Source organism: Saccostrea echinata, unplaced genomic scaffold, assembly GCF_033153115.1.
Source record: "Saccostrea echinata isolate AGI-Se365-2 ecotype Australia unplaced genomic scaffold, CSIRO_AGI_Sech_v1 ptg000054l, whole genome shotgun sequence".
Taxonomy (NCBI): Eukaryota; Metazoa; Mollusca; class Bivalvia; order Ostreida; family Ostreidae; genus Saccostrea; species Saccostrea echinata.
In genome coordinates this window covers 52,782,306-52,809,593 of record NW_026889803.1, presented here as the reverse complement: position 1 = coordinate 52,809,593, position 27,288 = coordinate 52,782,306, and the positions used below count along the sequence as shown (strand labels likewise).

The 27,288-nt window shown below is 33.7% G+C and overlaps 1 pseudogene; it reads right to left on the bottom strand.

Moving 5' to 3' along the window:
* Positions 1-9,427: 9,427 nt before the first annotated feature.
* On the bottom strand, positions 9,428-20,366 carry LOC133205010 (uncharacterized; annotated as a pseudogene).
* Between the last annotated feature and the right edge of the window lie 6,922 nt (positions 20,367-27,288).

Here is a 27,288-nt window from a genome sequence, read left to right as displayed (position 1 = left end):
CCAGTCGGCACGGGAATGCTCACTCTCCATGGCACCTGATCCGACCCTTGAAGGTCCGTGTTTGCTCTGATCCCGATTTGTATTGTTTTAATGAACTTAGAGCTTGAATACTGTTCATTATCTCAATATTTCATATTAGTACTTTAAGCACTTGATTTATAAAATCATAAGAATCTGAGATGCTGCATTTTAGTCTTATGTAACGGGAAACTTGGTGTGTTTCCATATTATCCCTGAGTTCTGCGATTTACAGTGACAAAAACAATAATAACGTTTTACAGGTTTAATAAGTCAACAATCAGATAACAAATATATAAATAACAAGTGAAATTTAGGGGTTGGTGGAAGATTATTACCTATATCAATAACGATAGATTTGATTCGCGTCCAACGACTTCTTGTGCCTAGCTGGGACTGTGACAGGCGTATCACGGTGGTCAGGCCGGTCGCAGATGTCGCTAAGAACGGCCTGACTCGCGCGCTGCGCCAGCAACGTTCCCGACTGAATACTATATGTAACGCAATGCAGTTTACTATAGTAATAATTATATACAAGTATAATATAATAAATAAGCAAAAATAAATCTTCCACCATTACACTCCTCCCCTCTTAAGACATAATGTATGCGAAACATACATTATTCCTAAGGTATAATAATAGGTAACATTTGTATATAAAGTTCTATTAAATCTTTCTATCATACCGTCAGATTGGGGTCTGTACGGTGTAGTACGGGACTTATCAATTTCTAAAAGCTGACATAATTTTGAAAATAAGTTGGATTCGAATTCGCGTCCCTGATCTGTATGGATACGCAGAGGTGTACCAAATCGGCAAATGAACTCAGTTACTAATTTGTCAGCTACAGATTGAGCTGTATGTACAGGCAATGCATATGCCTCGGTCCATTTGCTGAAATAGTCACCCACGACCATGATGTATTGGTTACCATTGTCGGTTATTGGAAGAGGGCCCATAATATCAATTGCGATGGCTTCTAAAGGAGCTGACACATTTACGTGTCTCATTGGAGATTTCCCTAACCCTGGACCTGGTTTACGTTTTTGACAAAGCTCACAGCTTTGGCACCATCGGGCAACATCACTGGACATACCAGGCCAGTAAAAACGAGAACGAATTTTATTTAAAGTTTTCTCGCGGCCAAGATGACCAGCAGTTTTATTATTATGAAGCTGTATCATTAATACTTCCCTTAATGATTTTGGGGCCACTAATTGCATAGTGGTAGAGCGATCCTCATTTTCCCATTTTCGATAAAGCAGGTTATTTTCAACCTGAAGTAATGGCCATTGTTTTAGTAACACATCAAGGTCTTTGTCTGTTGTGTTAACAAAATTTGGTTTTTCGTTATGTTTTATTAAAAGGTCGCGAACGGTTTTAATGGTACTATCCTCACTTTGCATGCGTTCAATGTCATATATTAACCAATTCGATTCAATGGGTATTGGATTTGAAATTTGTTCATTATCTGATTCGATTTCAACGCTTGCAATACGTTCAGATATGACAGAGGCAACATTTTGCCTATTTAATTCGGACAAGTTTTCATTCGATCTTTCATGAATTTTATCATTACATTGGACGCATTCAAGTCTTTTGCATTTGCGCTTTGGACATCTCGAGAGTCCATCTGCATTTCCATGCATTGAGCCTTTTCTGTGTTTTATCTCAAAGTCATATGTATCAAGAAATGATATCCATCGAGCTAACATTCCTTCGGGCTCTTTGAAATTCTTTAACCACTGTAAGGCCGAATGATCGGTACGAAGAATAAAATGTCTTCCAAACAAATAGTGCTTAAATTGTTTGACGAATATTACAACTGCAAGCAACTCGCGATATGTTGTACAATATTTGATTTGAGTTTTCGAAAGGGTTTTGCTTCCATAAGCTATTACTTTCTCTTCTCCGTTTTGTACTTGTGACAGTACCGCGCCAATACCAAATGCACTGGCATCGGTATCTAAAATGAATTGTTTTTCCGGGTCCGGATAGGTTAATATCGGAGCTTCCGTTAAAAGAGATTTAAGCGTTTGGAAAGCATTTTCACTTTCCTTTGTCCATTGAAATGATCTATTCTTTTGAGTAAGCCTTGTTAAGGGATACGCGATCGAGGAAAAGTTATTTATGAATTTCCGGTAGTAGGACGCAAGTCCTAAGAAGCTTCGAACTTCTGAAATATTTTCAGGTATTGGCCAGTTCTGGATCGCAGCAATTTTGTCTGGATCGCATTTTATGCCATCGGCCGAAACAACATGGCCAAGAAATGAAACTTCTTCTTTAAATAAAACGCATTTCTTTGGTTTTAATTTCAGTTTAGCCTTTCTGAACCGATCAAAGACGGAACCTAAATTGTTTAGAGTTTCCTGGAAAGTTTTTCCAAATACAATTACATCGTCTAAATAGACGAGACATTTTTCCCATTGAAGTCCGCACAACACGGCTTCCTTTAAACGTTCGAATGTTGCGGGACTATTAGAAAGTCCAAAAGGCATGACTGAAAATTCAAAAAGCCCTTTGTGAGTAGCGAAAGCTGTTTTTCGTTTATCCTCTGGTCGCATTACCACCTGCCAGTAACCACTAGCTAAATCTAGAGTGCAAAAGTATTTTGCACCTGCTAATGAATCAAAAGATTCGTCCACCCTCGGTAACGGATAAGCATCTTTGACGGTAACGGAATTTAAACGTCGATAATCGACACAAAAACGTGTGGATCCGTCTTTCTTTTTCACGAGAACGATAGGCGAGGCCCAAGGTGAGCTACTCGGTTCGATCACACCTTTTTGTAACATGTTATTTATCTCGCGTTCGGCAATATCTCGCTGAGATAACGGTAATCGTCTTGGAGGTAACTTAATAGGTTTTGCGTCACCTGTATCAATTTTATGTTCGGTAAGGTCAGTTCGACCTAAGTCACCATCGGGTCCGACAAATATGTCAGAATATTGCATGATAAATTGTCTTAATTCATTTTTCTCGTCAGTTGAAAGCTTGCTTGATACACTATTGAACATTATGTTCAAATAATCGGGAATATCAGAGTTTGTCATTTGAGAATTCTCAAAATCCGTTATTTCGGAATTCTCACACTCCTTGTCGTCTATGACAGATTCGACTGGTTCTAAAGTTGCTAACTGTTTATTTTTCGATATATGTACAATCTTGTCAGTTGGATTTATAACAGAAAATACCACAGAAGATTCGGAAGTTTTTACTAATGATTTGGGTATGAGAACATCAAGTTCTCTCTTTTCATCCTCGTCGTAAGTTTTTATTTGCTCAATAATGCAAGTTGTATTATCTGTTATATTACCCTCAATACTGCAAGACAGCAACATCTCAGATTCAGGGGGTATCTGTGCTTTTTCGCTAAGTATTACTCTTGCACAAGTGTGATCTAAACTATTTTCCTTATACAACTGGATATTAAATTCAGAGGACATCAATATTCCTCTACAAGTATCCAACACGACTTTGTTGTCAGACAGGAAATCCAACCCCAGTATACCAGAAAGACCCCCCAATTCCGCAATTACAATCGGGTGATCAAATTTGGATCCATTTATCCAAATAGGAAAATTACATTTCCCATAAACACGTAGGGGTTCGCCGTCTGCTGTTGTTAACGTCTCTGCTACCTCGGTTAGAATTAGACTAGGGCTCATTTTCTCATATACCTCCATCGATAGCAGAGAAACAGATGAGCCCGTGTCTATGAGCATATTGACGCTCACATCACTAATCCTAACTTTAGCAAACCAACAGCTGTTTGAAATAGTTGACAACCTAATAAAAGATGGCCTTGTTAATTTATTATCAGTTGTATTTATTTGGGCTGGGCTTTTGGCCCCGAGCTCAGCCCCGCTTAGTTTAAATCACTGGATCTTGACTTCGACTCGGAGTGAACGTTTGCCTGTTTTGATGCCATATTAGGCGTCTCAGATTTCCGAGGACAAAATTTAGAAATGTGTCCTGTTTGATTGCAATTGTAACACTTCATTTTCTTGCGCGCGTCATTTTGATTGCTTTGATTAGAGCGTTTGGTATTAGAATTGTCTTTTTCGGCCAAAGTTTGAACCGATTTTTGCAAAATGTCTAGCGATTTTTCTATTTCGGAGATTCGACTTTCAGATTTTCTCACATCGTTATTTGATTTTAAAGCTCTTACAGGTTGAGTTTCGGTATCTCTCGGTTTTCGAGGAATATGTTGTATTCCTTCAAATGCCTCAAATTCAAGGGCCAATGAGATTGCCCTATCTAATGTAATTGGGTGTGCAAACTGCACATGTCGTCTTAATTCCTGACTGCTTAGACCATTTACATATTGTTCGACAATAATACTCTCTCTTAACGACATAGGTATTTCTGGAAATGCGCGACTCGCAAGTCTCTTTAAAGTATAACCGTACTCAGCAGCAGATTCTCCGGGTAGCCGTCTGCGATTACGGAACTCGCACCGGTATGCCGTTTCGCGTTCAGCAGGATTGAACCTCTGAGTTAACACAGATTTTAATAACTCGTAATCGGTTAATTGTGCTTGTGTCAGGTCACCAAGAATTCTTTGCGCTGAACCGCGTAAACTCATTGCGAGTTGAGCTGCCTTCTCGGTCTGCGACCATTTATTCCAAATGGAAACTTGCTCAAAGTGGCAAATGTAGTCTGCCCAATCTACTTTCTCTCCTGTAAAAAGATCGGGTTCTTTTTGTTTTCGCGCGAGTCTAATAAGTAATCATTCAAAGGTGAAGGACCAACCGAATTTCGGGCAACTGTCGCTACATTGGATGCTTGTATTCTTTGCTTACCATTTAATAAATTTATTTCTTGTTCTTCATTTTCAAAAATTTTTGACTTTGACAAACACGGAGTTTGTTCAGAGTTTTCACGGACAAACTGCGATGAGGGTAGTTGACCATTTCGGTCTAACACATCTGTGCGCAAATGATACCCATTTTCTGAGTGTGCTGGTCTTCCACAGGGATTTTTCTGTGCCAAATAATGATCTGGATTTTTAGGGAAGGGTTCATGTGTGCTGTTTGCACAAGAAAAATTAATTTTTGGGTGTTCTTCTTCTGCCCACTGTGGATAAAGTGAAGCTATATTTTGATGCACTGAGGTGTGTGCACAGTTTTGAGAGGTATCTGCGTATTTTTGCGAAAAATGATTTTCGTCTGTATTTAGTTTTGTCTGGTCGGGCTCAAAATATTTCATTTTGTGTCGACCAGTTTGTGAATTTTCATTTGCATTTTCATTCGTAGTGTCTCCATAGTTTGTCAGTGGAGTACTTTGTGAAAAACCATACCGGTTTGTTCTAACACATCCAGGAAAATGTAAATCGTAGTTGTCTCCCTTTGCTAAATCCCTATCAGGGGTCACGTGACTTTTGTATTTTGTTTTCAGCGTTTGATTTTCACACGGAGACGACAGACTTGGTTGCGAACATGTCGCATTTTGATCAGAAAAACTATGATTGGGAACATTTTGTGAGAAATGATGAACATTTTGTTCATGTGTCAGCCCACGATCATATTGATACTTGTAACTTGGAATGCAATTTTCTCGCCTACGCGACCTGGGACTATGACTAGGACTATCATTTTCCATGAAAAACGTACATTTAGGCCTAACAGGTATGTCATTTCCATCATTGTTAATGTAATTGATAATTGACCCTACATCGTCCACACCTTCTCTCCTACAGAACTCATTCCGAGTTTCAATTGAAACTTCTCCGTTTCTGTTAGATCCGCCGACTTGTTCAGATTCGCAGTCTTGGCGAGAATCAACAAAGCTAGGTCTTAACCAACGCTTAAATCTATTGGACATGTCACTAAAAAGTTTTGTTGCTGAAGCCATTTTTTTTTTAATTGACGGTTGTTTTAAATGATTTCTCAATTTTGATCAACTGTAAATCGCCGGACGAGCCCCCAAAATGTAACGGGAAACTTGGTGTGTTTCCATATTATCCCCGAGTTCTGCGATTTACAGTGACAAAAACAATAATAACGTTTTACAGGTTTAATAAGTCAACAATCAGATAACAAATATATAAATAACAAGTGAAATTTAGGGGTTGGTGGAAGATTATTACCTATATCAATAACGATAGATTTGATTCACGTCCAACGACTTCTTGTGCCTAGCTGGGACTGTGACAGGCGTATCACGGTGGTCAGGCCGGTCGCAGATGTCGCTAAGAACGGCCTGACTCGCGCGCTGCGCCAGCAACGTTCCCGACTGAATACTATATGTAACGCAATGCAGTTTACTATAGTAATAATTATATACAAGTATAATATAATAAATAAGCAAAAATAAATCTTCCACCATTACACTTACATGTATACAATATATCCTTTCCACGGCCATAGCGTAAAATTGCGTAATGATTCCAATATAGAGCCCAAACAGATAGGCAAACAACTAACTGAAAATATAAACCTCAAATTCGACAAGTTTTACAATTTTGAAGTTTTTAAATACTAGGATCTATGTACATAAAATCAACGACTTAAATTTCTTTCTATAATTAAGCAAGTTGTAAAAAGATGACACAATTAATGGACATAGATTAGAAATTCAATCGTACAGGCCTTGATGAGCAAGCAAACGTACAATAAGAAAACTCGTTGACTGTATGATAGACCATGGTGATGGAGGAACTACATCAAAACATTTAAATTCTTTTATACGAACATTTATGGTTAATCAGGCCCCAAATATATCAATAATATATCAATCATGTTGGGAATCTGTCAAGCCCACAGTGTGCAAATGTAAATGTGATGAGACATTTTAACGATACACGTAAGCGTAGTCATAGACATTGATGGCACAATTGACCAAAATATATATGCCTCGTTTGATTCGGTAATACCTTTTTTCAATAAACGTCTAGCTCTACACTCCTCGAAACATTTACATTGACTTTTGGAAGAAGCTAGAGCAAGACCATACTTGGAATCTTCACTGCAGAATACAGGATAGTGTAAGTGATTATTGATGTTGCCCAACACAGGCTCTTTATACAGCCATGTGTCACGGAAAATAATAATTCCGAATTAGCCGGCCGGTTCCTTAAACTTAAACTTGCTAACAAAAGTATAGATGCTGTAATCATTCGTAACATTCTTAATTATGAAAAGTTCAGTCTTGTATTCCTCCATATCTTAAGTTAAAGACTTAATATTGCATTTCCAAAAGATATCCTGTAACTGTTGCATCCAAGTTTTTCAATAACAAACTCTACAATGCCTAAACATTGAACACATAGAATAAAAAGCATCCCAAGTATTCTTGATCTTCCTCTTCTTTCATCTATTGTCCTGCTGGACACATCCTGACTGGTGATGTAAATCTAGCTGAAAATGACGACCTAAAGAAAATCATTTTAAAAGGTCCTAAATTTTTGGAGCCCCGATCCCCGATCTTTTAAATGGCAACAGAACTTCATTTCTATTATGGATTCCGTCGAGAAATATGCCAGACGATGAACTAGACATTTAAGGAATGAATTTATTAGCTACCCAAGTTATACTGTATAACATGGGAAGGGGCAGATTACGCTTTATAAACAAGAGGCCCACGGGCCTTATAGGTCACCTGAGTATCATGTAACAACTTTCCAACAATTGAATTTGGTTCGTGTTTTAAACCAGAGGCCATGAAATTCACAATTTTGAAAGAGGCACTATTGCTCAACATAACTATACACGTAGCATGCTTTAAGTTTGATTACTTAATACACAGAGGCAGAGAAGGGGAACAAAGAAAAAATGCATTTCCAATAATCAGTAATAATCAGCAATAATCAATAGTGTCCCTCCCACCGGGAACCCCTTAGCCTGGGGCCACACTGATATTTTACAATTTTGGAAAAGGAACCTTTGCTCATCATAAATGTTTGATTAATACCAAGGAGCAAATTTCAAAGCATTAATTCATTTTCAGTATATAATCATTAGACCCACCCCCCGCTACCCCTGACCCAGGAGCCTTGAAATTCACAATACTGGAATAAGGATCCTTGTTCATCATAACTATATAATTATCATCAGCATAACATATATATATACATATATATATATATATATATATATATATATATATATATATATATATATATATATATATATATATATATATATATATATATATATATATATATATATATGACTGCCGTCATGAGAAAAAGGCCCTTATCTTTTGACGTCACAATGCTCAGAAAACGACGTCAAAATCGCGGTATTGTAAACACGGAAGTAAATTTTGTTGACTGCGTTTTTGTAGAAATACACGTGTAGATAGAATGAAATAAAACTGGATTTCCTGGTGTGAAAAAAATAAAATCATACGAATTTCGAAACGGAAAATTTTAATAAATAACATATTTACCATTTAGTTCATGTATTTATTCAGGTTTCTGTGTGAATATTCTGTATAACATAATCCAAACACGTTATGTTGAACGCATTATCAGATAGAGCGATTAAAAGCGACGTCTATATATGATGCAAGGCTACAGATATATACTAGTATATATTTTTTTCCTTTTTTTTGACTAAGCTATTTGAAAATGCTTATATTCGACTTATACATTGATGTATAAATTAATCTTAGTACTGATAGGTAGTTAGTACATACATTTATATTTTTTCAGAGGGAGAGAGAGAGGGGGCACTCAATGCACATATACATGTACATGTACGCGTTGTTAAAAAGTAAAAATGCTTCTTTCATTTGGAAAAATATATTGTAATAATGTTATGACATATTTTATTTTTATTCCATTGCTTATCATATCAATAAGCGCAGTTATACCAGTTCAAGTGTGTGGCGTCGTTATCCAAGTGGGGATGGGGTGGGGGTTGGGGGGCTATAATTAACAAGCCAAAAAAGTCTCCAAAGGTATAGATACTGTAATATGGGAAATTTGATGTTCCTATCACAACAATGGAAGGGGTGTGTATGTGGCAAAAGGCCTTTTCATAAATAATTAACGGTATGAGAATATTCTCCGGGAAAAATTAGGGGGGGGGGGGTCCCTCTCCCCTTTGATTATACTGTCTAAGGATGAAAGAAAAGTGATGTGCGTATGTCTCTGGTAAATATGTAAGTTTTGAAATCGGGCATAATAAACATGTTTACATAGCATAAAAACTTGCACTATCGAATGTTTTCAAAGTTTTTTGTGTCTTATCCACAGTATTTTCGTATCCATTGTTTACTTGTACATGTAAGAAAGCTCAAATCGAGAACTAATAAACGGTGAAATTACACGAACCAGGAAAACAATAAAGCATGCACAGAATTGCTGATGAATTTCATAATACGAAGTATTTGCTTTAACAAAAGTTGAAGTACATTGTTATCATAAATATCGAAAAAAGTATTATTCTATGATAACAATTAGTCAACAAAGACAATCAACAGTCGCGGATCCAGAAATTTCATAACAGAGGGCGCAGTAGAAGGCAGGGGCTCTGGGGGCTGCATTGAAGCCTCCAGCGGGTGCAGAGCAAGGCCCTGCTGGGGTCCGGGGGCGAATCCCTTGGAAACTGACGAATTCTAACAAATAAGAGGTGTTTTTTCCCTTGATTTTAGGATAATACAAACAAATTTTTAAAAAATTCAAACGGAAGGGGGGGGGGGGGCACGCCCGGCGCTGGATCCGACTTTGATCAAGAAATCTACATCATTGGAAAAACAAGAAAACATTGATGTAACCATCAATTGTCGCCCGGGAAATAAATAAAGTAAACAATGGAAATGAGTCTTGATCATCAAACCACTTCGATATGTGTGAAAAAGGCCTGCGTCTAACTGATGGAGACGATAGTCGAGAATATTTTGAAAACTTATAGTCGGATGAAAATCGAACAAAAACGATACCCTTTTAAACTTGATCAATTCCTCAAGTAAATGTTGGCTGCATAAAATATAATTTGAAACCAGACACATGCATCACCTATTTTCAAAAATGTCTTTCACCTTAAGAATATAAAACACGAACTGTGTAAAGTACGTTTTTACGTTTTTATGCGATAAGTAAAATTCGATGTTCAAAAAAAAAGGACCTGTCGTTTTTTCGATAGTAAATGATAAGCAACTTTATATATTAAATATGAAAAACATATATATTTTTACAGATTCACTTTATAGAAGTAAATATATTGTGTATCTCGTAATTTATAAAGGGAAAGAACATTCTGATTAACAATCTTTTTAATGTTTAGAAAACCTTTAATTCTGAATAACTTCTCCCACCTCAATCCCCATATACCAACACTTAAACTTATATGTATAGAGCAGCCCGGTCCTCCGGGCTGCAATAAAAAAAGATAAGAGAACCGGTAATGATTTGAGCGAAAAAGGAGACGGGTTTTCACATACAAATTTGTAGCTGCTGGTCTGTAGCTCGGTCGTTGACCTGCACGAAGAAATTAGAATAGACAACCGGAGAGTTACAAGACGAACTATTGAAAATATAGCTTTATATTTGTTTCTTCCTGTGTACTACTATATTTCATTTGCCAGCTCAAAATATTGCAAACGATGAATTCCTAGCATGCATTCTACTTTTATTTCACGATTGTCTGAGAAATATGAGGATTTATTCAGTCAAGAAAAATCATATTTCCCGAGTCGAATTCGTTGACAAAAAGCATGACGACGACAGGGATATATAAAAATTTATGGCCTTGTCACTTGGCTGTCTGAAACCAATAACGCTTATATAGAACAATTATAATGAGGTTTAATAAATTCTGTTGCTTCTTTTTTTTTTTTAAACTTTGATGCCTGTGAAATATGTAAGGAAGAATTTAATTTTTGTGAATAAATGAAATTAAGAAATGGATTAAAAATACGCACGCACACGCGCACACCTTTCAGCGTTTATTAGCTAAAACATTACAGGTGATTGCCGACTATTTTTCTATGTTCGGCAGGTAAGAATTAATATATGATCGCATTTAGAAACATTTATTACAGAAACTTCATTTTGAGATTACAGTAGCGGCCCTTTTACAAATGTTTGATTTGTTGTGTACAAATGTTAGTAACGTCTAGAAGAGGAAAATATTTGAAATTTCACAGTAATGATTAAAGATAGCATAGGTAAAAAAAAAAAAGAAAGAAAGAAAAAGAAGAAAATAAGAACAGAGGCATTTATAACAGCTTTTGATAACATATGATTTACTTGTAAAGAGAAATAAGTTGACAAACGTATCAATTTTCATATACGGGCTAAACTTTTATGAGATAATCCTAAGACCGGATTTTGTGCCTCAATTTTCTGTTTCTACTCCATCAGTAAGGCAGGCGCAGAAACAAAATTGTATGAACAATGAAAATTTAATTTTTTTTTCAGCGTATACAAAAGAAAATGCGCTTGGAATTTTAAATAGAAAACAAATATTTTAATATATGATTTTCATGTACTACGGAAAAACCTTTTTGGAAACAATTTTACATACCATGACGTGATATTTTGTCCACTAGAATTCATCTCTGATACAGAGAATACGCGAGGTTTTGTTTGGGTTGGATCTGCCCTTACTCCAGAACAGTGTAGATTTTTTTATATTTTAATGTACAAGTGCTTTATATATTCTTTAATTGAGCTAGAACAGAATGCCTAGTATGGAATTGTACAGTACATGCATTTTATTTTCGAATGAAGATAATCTGTTTCTAGAGCATGTCTTGCCCCCCCTCCCCCTCCTTTTTTCAAATCCATGTAACTGGATCTGCCTCTAGAATTGTAAACATGTTAGAACAAAGGCAACTCCAGGGTTTATATTGACAAACTAGTAACTTGGAAGAAAAAATCAAATATCGGCTATAGTTTTACGTATTATTAAGTTTATTTGAATAATTTAAAACCGAATTTTAAGCTCGCGACGTCATTACGTCTTCATGGAATAACGTCAACGTTGTTTTGATGCGCCTTACTAAAATGATCATAAAATAGTGAAAAAATAAGATATTTTTAAAGGTAATGTATTTTTGCATTCAGAAAGAGTCCGGCTATCAAAATTTACCAAAAAGTCATTTTGTGAAATTTTGACCTTAAGGGCCCTTTTCTCATGACGGCAGTCATATGTATATATATATATATATATATATATATATATATATATATATATATATATATATATATATATATATATATATATATATATATATATATATATATATTAAACAAATATAAAAAGAAAACACAAGAATCCTCCGTAAAGCTTTAGCGCTTTCATTAAAAATCTTCAGAAGCTTTACATTACAAAAATGTATACAACGGTAACATAGTAACAATGATTAATCATTTTTCAAACAATTTTTTTCTGAAGATTTTTAATGAAAGCGCTAAAGCTTTACGGAGGATTCTTGTGTTTTCTTTTTATATTTGTTTAATATTGTAATCCGATTACTGAGACTTTATTTCAATTTTGGATATATATATATATATATATATATATATATATATATATATATATATATATATATATATATATATATATATATATATATATATATATATATATATATATATATATATAAAATCATTAGAGCCCCGCCCTAATACCAGAACCCCTGACCCAGGGGCCTTGAATTTCACAATTCTGGAATAAAGATCCTTCCTCATCATATCTATGTACCTAGTTCAATTGTTTAATAGCCAGGAGCTGAGGAGAAGATTTTCAAACAATTTTTGCATTTTCACTATATAATCATTAGAGCCCCGCCCTAACACCAGAACCCCTGACCCAGGGGCCATGAAATTCACAATTTTGGAAGAGGTCCCCTTCTTCCTCATCATAATTATGTACATAGTTTATTGGTTTAATACCTAGGAGCAGAGGAGAAGATCTTCAAATAATTCATGCATTTTCACTATATAATCATTAGAACCCCGCCCTTACACCAGAACCCCTGACCCAGGGGCCATGAAATTCACAAGTTTGGAAGAGGCATCCTTCCTCATTATAACTATGTACATAGGTCATTGGTTTAATACCCAGGAGCAGAGGAGAAGATTTTCAAACAATTCATGCATTTTCACTATATAATCATTAGAGCTCTGCCCGTACACCAGAACCCCTGACCCTGGGGCCATGAATTTCACAATTCTGGTAGAGGGCTCAATGCTGATTACAATCATGCCAACAATTTGACTGCATGATTTCCAGGAGCAAAGAAGAAGATTTTTAAAGATTGTACATATTTTAAAATTGATTACAAAGTCAAATGAAAGAGAAATAAACAAACCTGAAATCGGCAGGAAAAAGTGTTCCTTGCATTGACCAGCAGCATTGCAGCATGAGTAATTCGTGGTAATGCCTGTCATACAATTTTTTACTACCGACGAGCCGTTCACTATTTCAGTCGTCATACTGTTCTAAGTCAAAGAAATTATTCAAGAAATAAATATCTCATGTTTTGAATTTATAGATAATTTAATAGAGTAGAACAAATGGAACTTTACATAAATATTCTAGTAAGTAAATCATGTAAACAAACCTTCAATTAATTTTTGACTAAGAATAAAATATTCCGGTTTATTTTACTTTAACAAATCTAAGATCAAAAATTCTTTTTTTAAAATGATTAATTAAAACATTATGAAAGTTTTTTATTCAAGCTTAAATAAAAATCCATTTAGATTTGATTGATTTCTATTTCTTGCTATATTTTTACGCTCAATATTTTCGCGAATGTAGTGCATGCTCATAATTGCTAAAAAAATCGATAGTAAAAATTTTCAGATCTACGGTAATGAATGAAATAAAATATTTCATCAAATTGAAATATTCCCTTTTTAATATGTTTTTGTCTTACTAAGTAATATAACTTATTAATAATTATATCAAAATATAACTTTCTGAAGAATCCTCATTAATTCACCATATAAGAATATGACATGCATTACATGAGTATGCTGGTGAACCTAAATACTTCTCATGATTTAAAGAATTTCAAATTCTTGATGACGAAGGCTAAAACTGCATGTAAATGAGGTCTGGCAGGTATTTTTGATTTCAATGTCATTGGATTAATAATTAAATCTTATCTCAATTAGTGTTTACCCACCCTTATACATTTTATTTTTTCATTACTAATAAGAAAAAGGACCATTTTAGTTATAATCGTTACACAGACATCAGTTGATCCTGGAATAATTTTCCCCCTTCCTCAATATTCGATGTAAAAATGTGATACCATTGTTAGCTTCCCATTCTCTCCTGTGAAACATGTTGAGACTGCACATCCCTCAACTTGCTCGGGTTTTTCAAAGCAAAGATCTAAGATAAAATTTTAGATATTATAATATATATCAATAGCAAAACTTAGTTGAGGCTTCAATAAGAATTTTGCATTACAAATGTATGTCATTACACAAAGACCAAGGAATGTTGAATGTTGAAGACTGTCCAGTTAATAGCTTAAACGATTTAAAGAGTATGTACCTTAGTTAATATAATAAACAAAAATCCCTTTTTTTTTCTACATCTTTCTGAATAGAAAATATAATTGACACATAAACCAATATTACAGTATTTTCTCTTGACATACCTCTTACTGACAATTGCAGGACATATTCCGGCGACTATTGTGGGACATTGACATAATTAATCACAAGAACATAATTAGAAATGTCACTTTTCTGCACATTCAGTAAAACTAAATTTTTCAGCTGTGATGAATCATCATGGTTGTAGAGTAGTCGACCTTTGACATTATCTACGAAGATTTGGAAGTTTTTATCAGCTACTTTGTATTTGGCGAAGCTTGGATCCTTTGGGTTTAAAATCTGTTTATACCAAATATAACTATCCACAGTAAGAGACTTATTTACAGGGAGATCAAAGATCAAAGTAACGTTGTCACTTATGCAGCCAGTGATGGTTTTTTCGATACCCTGACCAACTACTGCAAAAACAATGCAGACATTAAGGAATATTGGATATAAAATAAGATGTGAAAGTTTTAATAGATAGTAGGGGCTATATGACTTGCATTTTTGGGTAAATTTTTTTGTAAACAATGTATAGCAATTCAATCATGTCTGACTGAAATGGGGAATAGATCTTACACTAGTTTTGAATGTAAAGTCATACCATTTCACACATTATCAAATAAAAAGTGGCATAAGTCAATGAAACAAAATTAACATAAGCAACATCGTTGTAAGAATGTTTATTTCTTTGAACTATCTTACCATCATCATATGCCTAAAACAAGGTAAATAGTGTTTTTTTAGTTAAATTATACTGATTACACAATATTTGGTATCCTAACAACGTCCCATTTGTATCATAAGAAATATAAAACAAATTGTTTACCTTTTCTCAGCCATGACTTACAAGAAACACCTTTGTTGTTTATACATAAAAATTGATTATACCATATGGGACTCAAAAACCTCAAACCTTGCAACGCTGAAAAACATCATTACAAATATTTTGGATATCATTTTTATTTTTTTTAAATCCCTACTATAGACACAGTGTAATTATATATTAAATCTCAGGAATTAAATCTTTTAACAATTCTTTCCGGGCTGATGAACAGGAACTATCAAACAACCTGCGAATCCATGTAATTCTCATTTTTACAAAAGGAATCAATGCAGTCAATCTCATACCACTGTTTTCATAACTGTTGCATGTAATATTCTTAACCACTTAGCCTTTTTGGTGTTCCAGATATAATGAAAAAATATAGTTTGAATTTCTTTTTTTCTTTAGAAGGGCTTGGTAAACTGAAATAAATGACTAAATCTTTTAAGTTTTTACTACTGTTATACAACCTGCTGTTGATAAACATCTTCTAGACCATTATGGTAAAAGCGTTTTAAACAGTCAGTCTTTGGTAAAAATTAAACGTGATGTTCGTATCTAGATCTACACAGTATGTTACACCCAGCACTGTAAATGGTTACTGTGACCACATCAATTTTTGTTATTTATCACATACGTACGAACTGTAGGTTCACATAAGAACGAGCAGTAGATCCAATCTTAATACGTTGAATTTCATCATAATTTGTTTTCAATTTAGAGAATTTGGAATTGACTGAAGACAAAGCTGATCTAATGGAGTACTCTGAACCATCCATTCACAAAACTGTATCATCATCATCAGCATATTGTATTTGTTTATATTCTTTATCTTCAGTAACAATATCCTTTATTTATTTATTACTTGAAATCATAATTCCCCTTTATTTCTGCACATAGTAGGAACTAGTAAAGTGATATTGGGTCACCTTGCATACAACCTTGTCCCATTTGGAAAAGAAATTAGAAAAACACCATTTTGAATATCACATGATTTGAGTGCTTTAAACAAAATCTTTAATCATTAAAAAAAAATATCACCAAAATTAAAAAAAAAATGAGTACTTTGAAAATGAATCTCCAAGAAATATAATCAAAATTATCAAATGCTTTATGAAAGTAAACAACAAAAAAGACGTTAATGATCATTTTCTTTACTATAGTGTATAATGTCATATTATGAGTTTTCACCAATATATCTACAAGCGAAAAAACCATCTTTGATTTTTATGTATTACTTTGACAGAAGTGACTCATTCAATTTGCTAAGATACTAGATATAAGTTTATGTGATGTTCAATAATGTTATTGAATTGTACCAATTTTTAAAGTGTTCCCTTGACTTAATGCCCTTGGGAGAATAGTAATAATTTAAAGCATCTGAGTACAAGATAACTGATCTACTTCATACCTGTCCTTAAAGGATTTGAGAATATATTAATTAATATCTGTCTAAAAACAAACTTGGCAAATTCAACTGTAAAATTGTTAGTTCCAGGAATTTTGTCATTCTTAAATTTTTAAGAGCTTAAAGTACTTCCTGTTTCGTAATTTCAGCATCTTAAATACTTTGCATATCATTATTTTTGGGAACTTCAAACTTTTGAGTAAGTCTTCAATATTCCTGATATTTGTTTTTATTAAATTTTTGTAAAATTTTCTTACTTCTTCTAAGATATCTTATTGTCTGTTTTCATATTTACAATCACTATAGATTAAGTTGTTAATATTTTAATTTTGTTTTTCTAGGGCACATATATTTATATATATATAGTAGGTTTCCCCCATCTTCTATCCACTTACAATGGCTTCTTAACAAAAGCCTCTTTATTTTCCAATTTCCTCTAAGTCTGCCTCGATATCATTTATAGCTAATTTGTCAAATGATTGATTGTACGAGGGTTAACCCTAATAAACAAAATGCTATAGTAAACTATAGTTAACTATAGTTTACTATAGTTACTATAGTACAAAAGTAAAAGCTTTAAAACTTTGATTTACTACAGTGAAAACTTTGGAACTTTGATTTACTATAGTGAAAACTTTGGAACTTTGATTTATTATAGTGAAAACTTTGGAACTTTGATTTACTATAGTGGAAACTTTGGAACTTTGATTTACCATAGTAAAAACTTTGATTAAGTACGATAAATCCCGTGGAATTATGTTTTTGATTCCCATTCTTTACATTTTATGATATTTCAAGTTTAAGATTCATAAAAGCTTTAGAGAACATTTTAAAAACCCGACTCCCCCCCCCCCCCCCCCCAAAAAAAATAATAATGTACAAGATATGAATTTTAATGTAAAGGTTGTCGCTTGCGCCGATAAATAAGCAGTATTTATTTCAATGCATTTAATTTTAATGTTATGCATATGTAACGTAAGTCTTATTTATGGAGAAAAAATAATATATTATAAAAAAAAAAAATGTGTCATTTAGAATCAAAATATCTGCTACATCAACTTCAGTCAACATGTATTTTTTTTTAATTTATAAATGTAAATATTGCATTTGAATTAATTACTTTGTACATTTAAATAAAGATGTACAACAAAAACCAGCCCCAACCAACCCCATATCCACCCCCTCCCCTAAAACGGCTAAATAATAAAAAAAATTATTAAAAATACATTACTTGTTAAACTAATGAAAAAACTTTGAAACTTTGATTAAAGATAGGGAAAACTTTGAAACTTTAATTAATTATAGTAAAAACTTTGGAACTTTGATTTACTATAGTAAAAACTTTGGAACTTTGATTTACTACAGTGAAAACTTTGGAACTTTGATTTACTATAGTAAAAACATTGGAACTTTGATTTACTATAGTTAACAATAGTATACTATAGTTAACTATAGTTTACTATGGTATTTTTTTGTATATTGTTTTACGTCCAGTTAGAGAATTTTTCACTCATATAGAGACTTCACCATATACCGATGAAGGGCTTCAATTCGGCACTCAGGGCCATTGAGCAGTGAGAGTCATTATCGTGCCAACGCCTACCGTGACACGGGGCCTCAGTTTTTAAGGCTCATCCGAAAGACCCGCAACTTTCACTTCACAGTGCCGAGCGCCTGGCGAAGGAACAGTTGCTAGCTATTTTCTATCGACTTAGGTCAGTCGCGGCCGTGATTCGAACACACGACCTTTAGTTCACTGAGCGAGCGCTCTACCGACTGAGCTACCGTGACGGCTAAATTGTCAAATGAATATTAGTACATGTATACATATCGTAACTTTTTTTAGTTAGTTTACAATCTTTGCTTTGTAACCCCTCCTTTCTTGGTCGGTCAAATTTACAGACAATTGTATTGCAATGTCCTTTATTTTCTTTTAAAAAGAAGATTATCTGGTATTCCTACCGTTGATTCAATACGATATTCAATATCCATTTCCCTTATTATTTTTATAAATCCGTAAGCGAAGATTCGGGGGCATATAGTTTTTGCCCTGTACGCCCGTTTGTCTGTCTGTCGGTCTGTTTGTCCGCAAAAACATTAACATTGGTCATAATTTTTGAACGATTGGTGCTAGGACTATCATACTTCACATTTGTATTCCTTATGAAAAGACCTTTCCTTGGGTATAAATATTTTTGACCTTTTTGACCATGATCCTTGAGTTTGATCCACTCTTAAAAACGTAAACCTTGGCCATAATTTTTGAACAGTAAATTCTAGGGCTTTCATATTTCAGAGGTGTTCTTCTTGTAGCAGAACCTTCCCTTGGATACCAACAATTTGACCTTGGCCTTGGAGTTTGATACTTTTCAAAAAACTTTAACCTTGGCTATTTATTTTGAACAGTTGGTACTAGGGCTTTCATATTTCACAGATTTATTCTTGTGACAATAGCATCCTTTTTGTACCAACAGTTTTGACCTCTTATCCTTGACCATGGAGTCTGAACAACTTCAGAAAAAACATTAACCTTGGTCATAACTTTTGTATGTTTGGTGCTAGGGCTTTCATATTTCACATGTATTTTTCTTGTAACAAGACCTTCCCTTAAACACCATTAATCTTTACTATTTGACTTTGACCGAGACACATGACCTTCATTTGACATTTTATCCCTCGCCCTAACTTTTCAACGGTTGGTGCTAGACCTTTCATATTTCACAGGCATATTCCTCGAGACAACACCCTTCTTTGGGTATCAACACTTTTATCTCTTGACCTTAACCTTGGAGTTTTACTTGCATTTGAGAAACTTTCACCTTCGCCTTGAGCTACCATACGGGGGCAAAAGTGTTTCACAAATATATCTTGTTTTCTTTTTACATTTGTCGCACATTCTTTGCTTCTCCATAAGGAATAATTAAAACATCAGAATCCTTTTCCGCGTTTAGATTCATTAATAGTGATATTTAATTATACACTAGACAAAATGGCTAAAGCACCATAATAGATAATTAATTTTTACCTTTTCAAAAATTGTTCAAGACTTATCTGATACATAAATATGTAATCATGATTAAAAGTAAGATGTTTAAATGCTGAAACGGTCAAATTAATAAAGAACCGAAGGGTAAGCATTTCATAGAAATGCATGAAAATCGTGCTCATTCGTTTTAGAGGAATAAATTTCTATTTTCTTCTTTGAAATTGTGTTCCGGAAGTATGCTGGACCGGGTACGGATACCAAAGCACAAAGTGACTACTAGGTGATAGTTAGACATTTTGCTTGATATCGTTTGAGAGACAGAGTTACTATCGCTGAATTAACCTCTCTGACCACCATCGTTAACCACCAACCTTAATTTTGATTTTAGTTTTTCAATTTCGAGTTTATTTTTTGGATTGTTTTCTCTAACATACTTGTAAATCTAACAAGTAATCTCATACTACATTCCAGTCTCCACACATCGTTATAAAGCCAGTACTCAGTATCAAAGAAGTTATCCATTACATCACTTATTTCTGAATAAAATTTAGGATTATCAATGTTGTGATCATATAAATTAACAAAGGTGATTGAGTATTTGTTTTCCGCCATTATATTTGTTATAATGAAATGTCCCTCATTACCAATATAAACTTTAGAATTTTTTTTCATTTGTGTTATATATAAAGAGTTAAAGCCACTCTTGCATCAGATTTTCCTGAGCTGATGAATACTTAATTACCCTTTTGGGTATAAACTGAATTTTTCTCTGATTCTGTACAGTGGGTGTCTTGTAAACAATAGATAGATGATTTAAATTTCCTTATTAATAGTTAAGGACATCCTTTCTCTTCATAGAATCATGTGAACCTCTGCAGCTTACAGAAGTAACTTTTTAACTTGGTCATAGATTACGTAAAAACACGTGATTGTTGAACACTCTCCATTATTTCACACTATCAAAAATTTAGAAAATACTTCCTGTATGGTAACAAAGCAAGTCAAGGAAAAATATTTAGAACAGGGCACTGGGTCTCTTTAATCTAACGTAGTCATCTAAATAAGGTTCTGAACCAATTATACCAATTTTCCCTCTAAATAAATTAGAGGGAAAGAAAAAATGATAATAATGGAATATAAGCTAACATTCTGATATATTGTTCCCATGTAATTTATACAACAGGCCATGAACTGCCAAACAAACAAATCTTAGGCACACTAGATATTACAAGTAAACAACTGTGATATAATTCAGTATTTTACAGATAACAATTGCAAAGCATTCTCAATATAAGCTGAGACATTACTCTGAATTTTACAGATGTCATTCAAAGCTGAAAACATGTAACATTTGAGGCGTACTTAATATATCTTTGAGCTTTCTAATAACATCCAAAAGAGACTTATTTTACCTGTAAACAACAAGTAAACAACAAAAGAATAACTCAGCACTTTACAGATATCAACCAAAATCGTAACGATGTCACACTTCTACAAATTATCACCTCCTGCAATATATTAAATAATCTTGTTCTAAATCAACTAATGGGAATCACCGAAAGTGGACCATTCTTTTCAATACTTTTGTCGATATTCCAGAATCACATCATTTTTCGTTTCATTTTTAGCCTTCATTCCTGATTTCCTTAATTCATATGACTTTTGGGCTTGTCCCCCCCCCCCCACTTTCTTGCGGTTAGCGTATACACTAAACGCTTTATGTCATGTAACCAAAAGTCTTACGCAACCGGATGTTTCGTCAAAGCGCTACCTACGAACTTAGCCGATTAGCCATTTCTGACCTCTGACAGCGAAATGCCCGAGATGATATCTCGGTTTGAATTTCGGAGAGTTACTCGAAAGGTCTAAACTCGTATGTAAATTCTGCGACCTCGATCTATACTTAAAATGCGAGTTTTCTGTTTGTTTGATTTTTTTTAATACAAATTATCATATTTAAAAAACTTGAATTTGTAAAGGAAAATATATATGGGATGCTGAGAATAGTAAATGAAAAAACTGATAAAGCTTATGAAAATTTTAATCGTCATCATCTTCTTCCAAATTTAATCTCGATAAATATGCAAAGATTCTGCTCAGAAAAATTGTCAAGAATCTTTAAAAAAAAAAAATTAATGAAAAGCGGCATTATGTAAAAAAAAAATCTTGACAATTAACCAAGATTTTAAAATGAGAATTAAAGTTTTAGTGAACATTTGTTAAATATATTATGAAAATTGAGTTTAAACATGTTTAAATTTGCTAAAATTGATAATTATGAGCTTTATTTTGAGCATTTGAGAAGAAATAAAAATGGCATTCACATGTATAGGCATATTGATAGAAATTAACATACTTATTATTAATCAAAACTATTAATGGCATTTCCTTAGCAGACATATTAATTTGAATATTGAAGGTAAGTGGCATTGTTAACGAATAATGTTTGCAATGGCCAAATCTCCATATTTCACAAATAATGTATGTGTCAAATCAATGACTTTAAGTATACAAACTTTCGTTACGTTTCCATGCCGAAGACCAAGTTTTGAATTTTGTGAGTCCAATTTTTCAAAATTACTATAGCATTGTATTAAATATGTCCTCGTAAATAATACATTCGTATAGAATTAACCGCTCATGGTAGCTCAGTGGATAGAGTGATCGCTCAGTGATCGGGAGGTCGTGAGTTCGAATCTCGGCCGCCACTGACCTAAGTCGATAAAAAAAAATGAGTAGCAACTGTTCCTTCGCCATGCGCTCGGCACTATGAAGTGAAAGTTGTGGGTCCTTCGGATGAGACCCTAAAAACCGAGGACCCTTGTCATGGCAGGCGTTGGCACGATAAAGATCCCTCACTGCTCAATGGCCCTGAGTGCCGAGTAAAGGTCAAAATTTGAAGCTCTTCACCGGTAACTGAAAAATTCTCGAATGGGACGTAAAACAACATAAAATCAATCAATCGTATAGAATTGTTGAAGTACAGTGCGGATTTCAATTTTCCCTATTAGTTTCAAATGCATTCATTCTAATTAAAATTGGATCTTACTAGATTCGCGCAGAGTGGATTCTAATTTTAAATAGATTGCAGATGTATTTTTATTCTATTTCTTAAGATACAGAGAATAGCAATAAACAAACGTTTTCTCTGATATGAAAAGTATCAAAAGTTTAAAAGCATTAAAAGTATGTGCGAAATATTCAGTACCTGTCCTTTCATATAGTGTGCAAGACTGAGTTGTGTCATATTCTTGTACACTAAAATTCTTTGCATGGTCATTTATGTACTAACATTTCTTAAAATCTGATTACCTTATTTACATATACTTGTCCGTCTTTCAGAAAGGACACTTTTATTCAAGCTATAAAATTTTAAGGATTCTATCTTGCTTCAGGGCCCTTATATTTTTCAACTCATTGTTAATTGCATAGATTTTCTTAAAATTCCTTGAGCACAAAGAAATGTACAAACAGTCACAATTAACTTTATTGTAAATACATACATCGTTCCTGTGGTTATATAATTTTTTAAGATAATACTAAACAAAACAAAATTATTGATATATTACATGTATAGCCTTCATCAACATAAAAAAATATGCATATCTTCACTTGGGTCAAGTTCAGCAGAGATATACTGAACACAGTGCTAAAGTAGGCCACTATATATCAACGCAGAATTACAGAAAATAGATTCAAGCGTACAAACCTTGATAAGCAAACACAGATACAAGAAGGCCTAGTATACTGTGTAGAGGATTCATAATAACGAAGAACATCAAAGCCACTACATCAAAATTATAGTTAAGCTGAACATAAATACAAATCATGTATCAGGAAATTACAGCAAAACATATTATAAAAAGGAAGGAAGACGAGGGTTAGGTTTTTGAGTAAAGTATCAGTTTCCCTTGCTGTTTTCAATCTGATAATATTAAGCTATCATGACTCACTCGTCAAACTACGACGTGACAGTTTATGACACTGTGTTAGGAAAAGACAAGAGCAAAAAAAAAAAAAATATATATATATATATATACATATATATTTCAAAGAAAATGTGATAAATAGAAAATTCAAAAAAGTATAGTTGGATGATGGATTTTTTTTCACTCGTGAGACAGGATTTTTTTAAAAAAAAAAACAAACAAACAAACATTTTAACTCCTGCTTCGCATTCGTGAAAATATCAAAAAATCCTGTCCCACTCGTGTAATAATTCCATCATCAACCATAAAACGTTGAATAGCCTCTTTATACGTATGTTGCTCTTTATTTCGTTTGAAAATTGACGTGTTGTGCAGATCTGAAGTGCATGTACATGTATTTCCAAACTGTGAACACCTAAATTCTGATGTTATATATACTTCGAAATAAAAATATTTTTGATATTTTGGTAGACCGGGGACAAAATTATATTAGAAGTTTGAAAATCAAAAGTATCAAACGGTACAAAATAGGAGCAGAGCAAACACGGACCTCTAAAACATCAGAGGTGGGTTCAGGAGCTATGGAGAAGAAAGCATCCCCTCCCAACCGGCCACACTCGCCGTGTGCTCTTTGTCATGACCGCAAATAAGGGAAAATCCGTAGACAAGTTAGAGTGTAAACAATGACGTATATGGTGGCATATTTCGGCCCCCTACATGCAAGATAAATTATGTTAACATGCGACATAATTACGTAGACATGCGACTTATTTAGTCAACATGCAAGATAATAATGTAGACATATGTAACTTATTTATGTCAACATGCGACATAATTATGCTAACATGCAAGTTATAATTATGTCAACATGCGAGATATGTATGTTGACATGCAACTTGTTATCTTGCCTGTTGATATAAATACCTTGCATCTTACAATAGAACTCGCATGTTGACATAAACAAGTCGCATGTTGACATAAATCAGTCGAATATTGACATAAATATCTTGCATGTTAACATAATTTTCTTGCATATTAACATAAAAAAATCGCATGTCACATAATTCTGTTGCATCTTTCTTGTATGATGTTGCATACAGTATGTTTACCAATATTAAAATTAGATTCTCTAAAAAGATTGGTAACTTGCACGTCAACATAATTATTATGCATGTAGGCATAATTATCTTGCATATTCACATACTTTTCTCACATGTTAACATAATTTATCTTGCATGTAGGGGGCAGAAATATGTCACCATAGACATAAGAATAAGTGCGAGAAACATCAGTCTACATTTGACTTAATGATAGATTGTATTCGCTGACAAGGTCATTGTATCGACCATAAAACTTACGAAATGATTACTTTAAATGAGACTGTTGATATTCTTGTTTCCTCAGCTTGTTTGTCAATAACTTAACTCGGTTTACAAATTGTTCATACGTAGAGTATGCTCTTGCGTATCGAATCAACTGAGAGATATACACCCCATATGCAGGTGATAAGGGTATATTGCTGCATAAGTAAGGGAAATTGACGACTGAAAAGTTAAGGTCATTACGTTTGTCACAAAACGTTGTTGTTAGATTGCCATTTACGTCTTTTTCTTGTAAAATACCCAAATATGAAACAGAAGTGTAAGACTTTGTTGTTTCTTTAATTTCAGTTCATTGGGATATATCATGTCGACATATGAATTGAAATTACTATTGTTAATTGACAATACCTCATCGATATATCTAAATGTCGAGTTGAAGGCCACAGCAAGTGTTTTTTCTTATTGTCAAGTATAAGATTTTGAATAAATTCTGCTTCATATGAATACAAAAATAGGTCTGCTAATAACGGGACGCAAATGGTAACCATGGGATTTTCAACAGATTGTTGGAAGACCTTGTCTCTAAAAACCACATATATATTGTCAATCGGAAACTTAAGCATCTTTTTAACATCAACTTCAGAGTACCTGTGTGTACAATCAGATTGTTTTTAACAAAATAATTTTGCAAATGACCAATGACAAAGTAAGTCAATTTACGAGTTCCATTTTTATTGAAAAAGTCAGCTGTCAATGATTTAAAGAAGCATGGACTTTAATTTGTGGTGGGGAATGGTTGTATATAGAGTTGAAAAGTCGTAAATTTTGATGTTATCGATTTTTGTAAAATTTTGTGATTTCAAACTTTCCAAAAGTTCCCTAGAATTTTTAAAAATCCACATCTGGTTTACACACTTCTCGAATATATCGTTGCACAGTTCTCCTGAAGTTTCTCCTTCACTGCTGTTGATATTTTAGTTAGAAGCAAAGAAAGAGGCTTGGTAGAACATTTACTGGATCCCGCTAAGTGTTTGTAAGGACTTTTATAAAGTTTCGGAATCCACGATAGATATGGTAATGCAAATTCATTTTGGTTGTTGGGAATATTTTGTTTGTTTGTTTGCTGTTTAACGTCCCTCTCAAGAATTTTTGACTAATACGGAAAAGCCACCACATGCCGATGGAGAGCTGCAAATTTTTGACCTATGCTCGACACTTGGGGCCATTGAGCAGTGAGGGATCTTTTTCGTGCCAGCATCTACTGCGACACGGGACCTCGGTTTATATGGTCTCATCCGAAAGAACGGTGTCCACGTCCCACAGTTGTATTCGAACCCGCGACGTAAGGATTAACTCCTTACTTCGCGACTCTAGAGCAGATGCTCGACCACTGCGCCACGTGGGCGACTTGTTTGGAATATAAAGTGTGAACGAATGAGAGGTTTCGAATTAGCTGATTTGGAAAGGTTTTTTGACTTCCGAATTGCAAAATGTTCGTTTGACTTTTTTGTATCACAGTTCTGGAAGAAATACCCTTGCTCATCATAACTATACACTTGTTTCTTTGCTTTATAACCAGTAGTAGAAAACTAGAAATATGTCCATAGGACATGAAAGCCCCGCCGAGGGTATATTAATAATGCAACATGAAAATCTGTGTTAGTGTATGAACTTTGATGAGAATATCTTGCATAGTTTCTTTAAAATTGAAATCTAAAAAATTGGATATAGATGACAAATTCTCATCAAATTATGTATAAGTGCATAAGCTTACATAAATATATCTTAAATGTTTTCTTTAAAACTAAGCAAAATGCAAATTTAACAAAAGTGAGGTCAAGGTGACATAAAAGTTCAAGGTCAAACATTTTTGATGAAGTTGAATAGTTCTTACAAATGTGTATCAACATATTAAGTTTGATAAAAAAAATTTGAATGGTTTATTTAAAACTGAGCTAAAAAATAATTTAAAATAAAAGAAGTTAAGGTAAAAAGAAAGGTCAAGGTCAAAAAATGTTGATGCAGTTGTAAAGCTTACATCAGTGTGTATTAGCATATGAAGTTTGACAAAATATTATGAATGGTTTCTGTAAAACTGAGTTAAACACAAATTGATAAAAGTGAGGTCAAGGTCAAATGAAAGGACAATTTCAAAAATGTTGATCAGTGTGTATCAGCACATGAAGCTTGATAAAAAATTATCTTGAATGGTTTCTTTAAAACTGAGCTAAACAATAAATTAAGAAAAATAAGGTCAAAGTCAAAGGAAAGGTCAAGGTCAAA